The sequence below is a fragment of the Lagopus muta genome, chromosome Z (assembly GCF_023343835.1).
Source record: "Lagopus muta isolate bLagMut1 chromosome Z, bLagMut1 primary, whole genome shotgun sequence".
NCBI lineage: Eukaryota > Metazoa > Chordata > Aves > Galliformes > Phasianidae > Lagopus > Lagopus muta.
Genome location: NC_064472.1, coordinates 49893847 through 49903734, shown reverse-complemented (window position 1 = coordinate 49903734; position 9888 = coordinate 49893847).

Sequence of the window (9888 nt, the reverse complement as noted above, 5' to 3'; positions counted from 1 at the left end):
AGAAACTGATAATGCACTGTAGAAAAGTCACTACTTCAACACCTATTTTATGTGCTTTTATGCTCTTTGCAGTTTCTCTCTCCATATTGTTGGGGCTCTCAACAAAGTTTGGAACGAATGGGTGCAAACCTATGAATTAGCTTCTTTGTTTAAGTTTCCTTACAAAATTGAGTGGGTAGCCAATACAGTATTTGAAAATCTTCATATTCCATAATATATTGTATGGTTTCCCTATGGAAAATGTAAGGCTGGAAAGGAGAAACTGTCTGTTTCCAATTTCTAGAACTTAAAGAAATTGGAGTCTGGTTTCCTCATGTAGTTTTGCATTCATCTTTCAACACACAACTCTTCGCTGTGTCCTGGTGTTTTTATTTCCTTTATCCAGTATTTACTGTGGGAGGTTATGACAAAGTCTCATGCTACTGTGAAGGTCATTTTAGACTGCTCAGAGAGGGGAAGGTAGAAGGGGAGGGAAGAAAAGGAGAGAAAAGAAAGGGACTGAGTATCCTACTCCTACAAAGTGATCTTGACAGTCCATTAGCAAAGGCACTGTCTTCCCAGTAGATTCTAGATTCTACTGAAAACAAAGCAAAAGATAGCACAGTTTCATCTTGTTTAATCACATGGGATGTTAGGAATATAACAAGCCTGCAGAAACCTACAGCAGTGATAGGTAAATAGTGATGATGAGAAAAATATTGGCTGTAAACCACACACTCAATTCTTTTGAGTTTTCAAGTTCCTCATACTCCTAGCAGACACCAGAGATCTCCACTACATACTACTGTTACTGGGGTGAGAAGAATATATCAGAACATAGCAGACTTTTCTAATATTCTTGGATTTGCCAGTACTTGCTATGGGAAAGGATTTGCTTCATATTCTGAGCATATCAAGGGAAGCTTTCATGTAATTACATTTTACTTTGTAAATGAAATATTTCAAAAAAAATAGTAAAGTCAAGAAATGCTGCTCAGAAAGGATGACATTTTACTGTACACAGAGGTCATAAGCAATTGAAGGGAAACACACTGAAATTATAAATGTTGTTAATTGTATTTGTGATTCTGATAATGTTTGAAAGTTGAAGTGAATATTTGGATTTGGCTTACGCTATATGAATTCCTCTCTATAAATTCTTAATTCTTTACTCCAGAGAACTCAAGTTGTCTAAAAGCCTGACTGACACTTATAAACAGCAAATAATATGATTTCAAAATAAAGTCTCTGAGGAGAAGTACATTCTTGGATTAATAAGACATCATAATTCTTTCCCAGTGGTTCTGTGCTTTGACAAGTTGTCTCCTTGGATATTGGTAACCAGCAACTGCAGATGGGCTGGAACAGCTGAAAAGAGAAAGTCTGAAGTGATTTTTACATGAAAATGTAAGTTACTGTTCTGTTTTAAATTACTAAGAGCTAAAACATCATGCTAACAGACATCCATCTATGGATCTCTAAACATTTCAGAATTTAAATCTCTGTGTTTCTCTCTATGCATGCATAATATAAAATACACACAGACTTATTATTCTGAGAAATGTTTTCACCTACAGTGAATTGCTGGTTTACTTAGGTGAAAGTTAGTAAAAATGACAGTGTAAATAATCTTGTGCCTGAGTGGAGTGAATAATAAGGGGCTATGAATATGTTTGACTGTCAGGAGAGTCATTCTTTATCTTTTTATTTTGTTGTTCATACACATTACTTTTTAAAATTAAGGGGACATAGAAAATCTAAAGCTTTTCCTTTTTATGTAAAAACCTAGGTTTTCCAAAATGTTATGTAGACTAACAGGAGCATTGGCAGTGAATGCCGCAAGCTATATACATTAATATTGTAACGGCTTCAGCTCTAGTTCTACTGCAGAAAGAATATTTTCTTTTAAAGAGCTTTCAAAAGTTCAAAATGTATTGATTATTAAATTATTTGAGAAGATGTCTTCTATTTGAATGACCCACAATACATTTGTATTATAAATGAGTTGTCTTTCTTCATCATCAGCACCAAAAGCAGTCCTTTTCTTCCACTGACATATGTAACATATTTTGTGTAGGATCAGACACAAATGCATTGAGTTTCCCCTCAAGCTTTCTCCGCCCCTCAGGTAGGACAAGTTTTGAGTGGATATTTTAATGCCGCTGCCTTGTACTGACATTTAGGAGTGATTAAAATGGTGTATGATCAAATTTATCACAAGATGAAGTTTCTCACTTGCCAATGTAGAAATTAATCAGGAACATTAATCAGACCCATGATCTTAATTTTTTCAATTTATTCTGAAAATTGTGAACAAAGCTTGTTTTATCTAAAGATAGAAATAGAACCTGGAAGCATAACACCAAAGCACACACAGAGTCTTATTTGTTTTTGTTTGCTTGCTTGCTTTTAGCAAAATAAATATTTAAATTATCATAGATGTATTACTTCAAACAACATAAGAATTTAAAATACTTAAGCAAAACCATGGAATCATAGAATGGTTTGAGAAGGGACTTTAAAGACCATGCAGTTCCAGACCCCTACCATAGGCAATGTGGCCAACCAGTGTATCAGGCTTCCCAGGGCCCCATCCAACCTGGCCTTGAAAACCTCCAGGGCATTCACTTCTCTCTTAGTTGAAAATAATTACATCTTGTTCTATCACTGTCAGACCATGCAGAAGTGGGTTACCCTCCTGTTAGTAAGGTCTCTTTAACTACTGGAAGGCTGCAGAGAGGTCTTCCTAGAGCCTTCTCTTCTCCAGGGTGAACAAGCCCAGCTCCCTCAACCTTTCTTCATGGGAGAGGTTCTCCAGCTCTCTGATCATCTTTGTGGCCCTCCTGTGGGTCACTACTCCAACAGCTCCATGACATTCTTGCACTGGGGGCTCCAGACCTAGACACAATACTCCACACAATGTCTTGAGAAGGCAGAGCTTAGGGGGGGTAATCACCTCCCTTGCTGTGTGGGCCACCTCTTGTCTGATGCAGTCCTCCAGCCTTCCAGAACTTCCAGGATGCAAAGAATGACTGTCTTAAAACTGCAGCTTGGAGAACTAATTTCATAAAGTGTCCTGAAAAACCTTTTTTTTTCCTTATACTCATGTCAGCTCTCATCAGTGCAACTACTAATATGGAGTAAGCTGTTCTGGAGGAGTCTCCATAGATAGTATTAGTTTGTTGTTACTGTCTCAACCCAAATATTTTGCTGATGGGTGGAATCAGAAGGACTGCCAGTAGCAGAAGGTATAGCTTTGGAAAACTACATACAGAAACAGAAGGAAGCCAGAAAGCTTCCATGAAGTAGCAGCATTTTTCTCCCTCCTCAGCAGATATTTTAGTACATTTTTTAAAATCTTATGTCCACTTTTTGTCTCTTCTAAAACTGGAAGAACTCCACTGAAGATGGAGTCCTACCATTTTTTACTCCATCCTCTCCAGCTGTGTATAGCTGTCCTTGAATCATTTCAGAGGGAGTCACTCAGTGTCATGCATCTCAGTGGTTTCTCATTCACTCTCACTTGCCCACATTTTTGATCCTGGCAGACAACCCACTCTTCTATTCTCTGAATGTACTCCGAGGACAAGCTTATCAATTTTTCCTGAGGCTTCATGTAAGCCTGCTTTTTGCCCTTAGTGCTAACCATAGAATCATATAATAGATTGGAAGGGACCTTTAATATTACCTAGTTGCAACCCCCCTGCTATAGGCAGAGACACCTCCCTCTAAACTGGGTTGCTCACAGTCCCATCCTGGCCTTGAATGCTTCCATGAAGGGAGCATCCACAGTCTCTTTGGTCAGCCTGTCTCTGTGTCTCACCACTCACATAGTAGTGAATTTCTTCCTAATATCTAGTCTAAATCTACCCTCTTCCAGTTTAAAGCCATTTCCTCTCATCCTGTCACTGTCTGCCCTAAAAAAGTCCCTCTCCAGTTTTCCTACAGGTCCCCTTCAGATACTGGAAGGCCACTATGAGGTCTCCTTATAGAAGAGCCCCATCTCTGTCAGCCTGTCCTTGTAGAGGAGGTGCTCCAGCCTTCTGATCATCTTTGTGGACCTCCTCTGGACCTGTTCCATCAGCTCCATGTCCTTCTTGTGTTGGGGTCTTCAGAACTGGATGCAGTACTGCAGGTTGAGTCTTATGAAAGCAGAGCGGCAGAATCACCTCCCTTGACCTGCTTGTTATTCTTCTCCTGATGCAACCCAGGATATTGTTGGCCACCTGGGCTGCACAAATGCACATTGCTGGCTCATAATGAATCCTTCATCAACTGACATCCTTAAATCCTTCTCCTCAGGGCTGTTCTCCAGCCATTCTCCACCCAGCCTGCTGGCCTTGTTGAGATTCTTAAGGTTGGCAGGGGCCTACCTCTCAAGTCTGTCCAGGTCCCTCTGGATGGCATCCCTTCCCCCTACTGTGTCAACTGCACTACTCAGTTTGGTGTCATCAGCAAACTTGCTAAGGGTGCACTTCATCCAATTGTCGCCAGAAAGATATTAAATAACACCAGTCCCAACACTGATCCCTGAGGAATGCCATTTGTATGAAAATCCCTCTCTTTTTCATGATTTTCTGTATATCAACTTTATACCACCTTCTGTTTCATCCCTTGCCTATTCTTTTTATTTTTCCTTCTCTCTTTTAGGACAAACTGCTCCATACTTCTCATTTTCTGTTTCTACCCAATTCTGCTTTGTTCAGTCAATCTCCTCCTTCATGCCTCTAGTAGCTTTCTTCCTCTCCTCTTCTATGGCTACATTCTTCCAGAGGTAAATCTTCTAAATCAGTGTATTCTTCCAGTCATTTTCTCTGGCACATATCCTTCAGTACTGAGTTACTTACCTGTTTTCTACTCCTTTGTGATGACAAATCAATACTGAACTCTCCTATTCTCTCCAGAAGCATTTAAGTCTTGATTCTCGATGTTTGTAATTTTAGTTGGGTCATACCATTCACAGGAACAGTATGCACCAGATGACTCTGCAAGGATGGTGGGTATCTCACTGCTTTTGTACCCCCTTGTTTTTGTCTTGGCAGCCCTGTGACCATCAACACTTTCCTCTTTCTGAGTTTCATCACTACAACCTGCTTCCTTTTCACTGGCCCTAAGAAATACATGAGCAAATCCCCCAACCTTTCTTTCATGATCTTCACTTTACTGGCTACATTTCATAAATTAGAGAATGAGTATCATAATCAGAAAATCTGCACTTCTTTCCTTATGCATGACAAAACTAACTGAATTCCTGCTTTAAATGCAAAATTAATTATGGAGACTCAAGCTATGTAATTGGTTGGAAACTTTTGTGAAATTTAAAGCAAATGTATGGGATTGTATACAGATATCAGTTACTTGTATAATATTCAAGGTTATACCATGGGGGCAGAAAAGGGAAGTCTGGATTCAGGAGGAATCTTGGCTAGCAAACACTGATCAGTGTACTGATCATTGTAGGGAAACTCACCTCTGCTCATGATATTTCTAGTAGAATTAGAAAGATATGTTTGGGAAATAGCAATTTTTATCAGCAGTGAATCAGGAACACAAGAATGCTGTCAAATTCCTTTACCACGGGGTGATGAGGCATAGCACAGGCTGTCCAGAGAAGCTGTGAATGCCCCAATCCTGGATGCATTCAAGGCCAGGATGGAGGGAGCCCTGGGCAGCCTGATCCATTGAATTGCAGAGCTGCCCGTAGCAGGGGAGTTGGAATTGGATGTGTTTCAATGTCCCTTCCAATCCAAACTATAATGTGATTCTATGAAATGCAGTAAACTATATCCCCTAAATTAACTAGTCTTAGAAGAGCCAAAGTAAGAGATGGATGCCCATGCCCAGCATCAAACAGCCAGACATAGCTTCTAGTCATAGGACACTTGTTATGACCTGCTGAGCCCAAATGACAGAGGTGGCATATCAGGCCAGACAGAAATGGAAGTTCTGAAAATGGAACACTGGGATGAATGCTCTTGTTACAAGTTTATATATCTATACTGGGTTTAGTGAAAACCAAAGTTCTGTCACAGTCAAAGTTCTGTTTCACAGTCACTGTTGTTTGAATACAATCTCAAAATGATCATTGCTAGAGTCAGTCTCTGTAATGCTGGTTCTAAATTTTAAACAAAATAATCAGAAAAAGGTCACTCTGAGAATGCAACTGAAATATCTCTTTCTTTGTATCATGTATTGGAATTCTTATTGGAATTCTCCTGCATGATTCATCTGAACCTGCTAATTCTTAAAGCTCTTAATAAAAACAACATGTAATACTGCATTCTGTCTATCCTTTAATACAAACTTCTGCATTTCTTTTATGAAACATAATGGGAATTTATTGCTTTGAACATTTCTCTCATTTCGAATTTATTGCAGTGAGACACATAGCCTGTTTTATAGGAAATATATTGTTTTCATTTCTATGACTGAGCAGGAGTACTCTTATGATCCTCCATTTTAAGTTATTTTACTTGTTTGTTTTGTTTTGTTTGAGCTAGCAATCTGCTTCCAGTGCTGCAAGGAGCAATTTGTAGAAACTTTTAATCTGACCCCTCCCTCCCTCCCTCCCTCCCTCCCTCCCTCCCTCCCTCCCTCCCTCCCTCCCTCCCTCCCTCCCTCCCTCCCTCCCTCCCTCCCTCCCTCCCTCCCTCCCTCCCTCCCTCCCTCCCTCCCTCCCTCCCTCCCTCCCTCCCTCCCTTCCTTCCTTCCTTCCTTCCTTCCTTCCTTCCTTCCTTCCTTCCTTCCTTCCTTCCTTCCTTCCTTCCTTCCTTCCTTCCTTCCTTCCTTCCTTCCTTCCTTCCTTCCTTCCTTCCTTCCTTCCTTCCTTCCTTCCTTCCTTCCTTCCTTCCTTCCTTCCTTCCTTCCTTCCTTCCTTCCTTCCTTCCTTCCTTCCTTCCTTCCTTCCTTCCTTCCTTCCTTCCTTCCTTCCTTCCTTCCTTCCTTCCTTCCTTCCTTCCTTCCTTCCTTCCTTCCTTCCTTCCTTCCTTCCTTCCTTCCTTCCTTCCTTCCTTCCTTCCTTCCTTCCTTCCTTCCTTCCTTCCCTCCTTCCTTCCTTCCCTCCTTCCTTCCTTCCTTCCTTCCTTCCTTCCTTCCTTCCTTCCTTCCTTCCTTCCTTCCTTCCTTCCTTCCTTCCTTCCCTCCTTCCTTCCTTCCCTCCTTCCTTCCTTCCTTCCTTCCTTCCTTCCTTCCTTCCTTCCTTCCTTCCTTCCTTCCTTCCTTCCTTCCTTCCTTCCTTCCTTCCTTCCTTCCTTCCTTCCTTCCTTCCTTCCTTCCTTCCTTCCTTCCTTCCTTCCCTTTCTCATGCCAATTAGAAGTGCTCCTGAGGTCTGCACTTCGTGTGACCATTTAAACTGCAAATTAGTTCTGCTTCTTGAACCATTGTTAAAGCAGCTTCCAAAGTTTCCTCCTTCATTGATGGGGGCTGGGAGAGGGGGGTGTAAATTTGCTAGTGTGTAAGAAGTATGGTAAGGCCTCAGAGGCAGTAGTGCTGCTATTTGAAGAGTTGCAGTGTTGCAGGTTGAGGTGCTAAACTGTTTGAATATCCATGATTTTCAGACCATTCTAGCAGACAGTGTTCTTGCTCCTTACTGTCCTGCAGCATTCCTTTCTTCTTCTAGAATTAACCTGTTTGTTAAGAGAAGAAATTTAGATGCATTCTGCATAGCTACACGAAGATTTGCACGAATATTTTCTTCTATTTCAAAAGCCTCTTCACTTACAAGGCAGTTTTGAGGATAATTCAGGGGAGAGATAGCTGCTGTGGAACAAAGTGGAAGCTGTCAAGAACATTCATGATAGAACCAGATATTTCAGTGAGGACTTTGGTTTATTCAGACAGAGTCTTAAATTCCATAGCAGAGTAATGCAGAAATTCTCTTAGATTCATGGATATTACAGATGGAAAAGTCACATGCAGTCATCTGGTTCATCATTCTGAGAGCACAGGGATATTATTCGGTAGGAACATATGTTTCTAATATTTTTTTATAGGCTAAGTGATGAGTCATCAGGCTTACACCATCCCCAAAGGAGCAATATTCTACAGCTAATCAAATTTCAATTCTGGGAAGATTTTTTTTCTAGTTATAGATTTTCCATTTCTTTTATTTCATTACATTTGCTTGTCTCTTCTGAACACTTCTTCCTAGTTTTTATTTAAGTTCTTTATCTTTCCCCCTATCAGATCAAAATGTTTTAAACTGATTAAGTATTTGAAGCTTATCTTTGTTTTTCTTGGCATGTTGCCTCATATAACCCTGTTCATTAGAGTATAATTTAATTTTTTTTTTTTTTTTGGTTCAGGCTTAAGCATTTTGGGCAAACGTGGGGGAAAAAGGAGTGTCTTACTCCATGTAAATATGAGGAATACAGTCATTCTCTTGAAGATCTGCACACCCAAACAAGGCCATAAAATTTGGCAGGGAGGATACATGCTCAAAACCAAAGTGTGCCTTGTGTCATCACTACAAAAAGTAATTCAGAGAAATGGGAAAACTAAAAAAGTCTTATCAGTGCAGTGGAGACTTGTCAGAGCTCAGCTGTTTTGAGCATGGAAGATGCTATGCCCCAGCCATGGCCAAGTGAGGTGAGTAGAACAAGGCTGCTGCAGCTGCCTAACTAGGCAGTGTGTCAAGGAACCCTTAGGCAGGCAGCCATGTTGCTGGAGGACTCAGGGCACCTGGATGTCCCTGGCATACAGAAGGTACTAGGATAGCAGGAGAGGAAATGAGGAAATGAATGAAGGGGGAAAGGCGAGTAAAAGCCAGGGGAAGGTGATCAAGAGAAGGGAGAAGAAATACACTGATGAAGAAGTGAAACAGATGAGCAGAAAGATGTCTGAGCTGGAAATTAAAGGAGATAAGAACAGACAAGGAAAATAGTGTGGATGGGCATAGGAAGGAGTTTTAACTCCACGCTATACAGCCCCCTCAAGAACCTGACATTTGATAGCCATTAAAACAAAATGATTTTTTGTATCATCTGGAGAAGGACTCCTATAATTTTCCAATCCTGGTTCTACAAACCTAGCTTTTAAACTTTGTCACTGTCCCCTAGTTATCTCCATTCCTGTCTCATGTTTTCCTAAACATCTTACTCCTCAAAGGTATCTCCCACTGGCTGCCCATCTGCATCTGAAACCTAGGAACCTTGGTAGGCACCAAGCTGTACACGAGCCAATAATACACCCATGCTGCCAAGAAGGCTATTCTTGGCTGCATTAGGCAAACTATCACCAGCAGGTCTAGAGAGGAGACTGTTCCTTTCTACTGAGCACTATCAAGGCTGCGCTTGGAGCAGTGGTTCCAGTTCTGGTCCTCATAGTTGAAGAGAGGCAAAGGGCATATTAGACTGAGTCTAGCAAAGGACCAAGAAGATGACAGAGGAACAGCAGTTCCTTCCTGTGAGGAAAGGCTGAGAAAGCAGGAACTGTTCAGCCTGGAGAATAGAAGGCTCAAAAGGGATCTCATCAATGTGTATATCTTAAGGAAGAGTACAAAGAGGTTGGAGAGGCTCTTTCCAGTGGTTTCCTGTGTCAGGATAAGGGGCAGTGGGCACAAACTGGAACACTGGAAGTTCCCTTAGAGCACCAGGAAGCACCTCTTTGTTGTGCAGGTGTTGGAGCACTGGCACAGGCTGCCCAGAGAGGTTGTGGGATGTCCTCCTTGGGGATCTCCCAGAGCACCCTGCTTTGGGTGTCTCCACTGGAGTAGGAACCGGGCTGGATGGACTCAGAGGTCTCCACCAGTCATTGTGATACTGTAATCTGTTTATTTATAGAACCCCTACCCCAGCTTGCACTTCTCTTCCTTTCCACAGCAACAAATGTTCAAATACTATGAACAAATAGTATCAAATGTAGGGCTGTATTTTTTGCCATTATGTACTGTGAATTACTGTGAAAGGCCC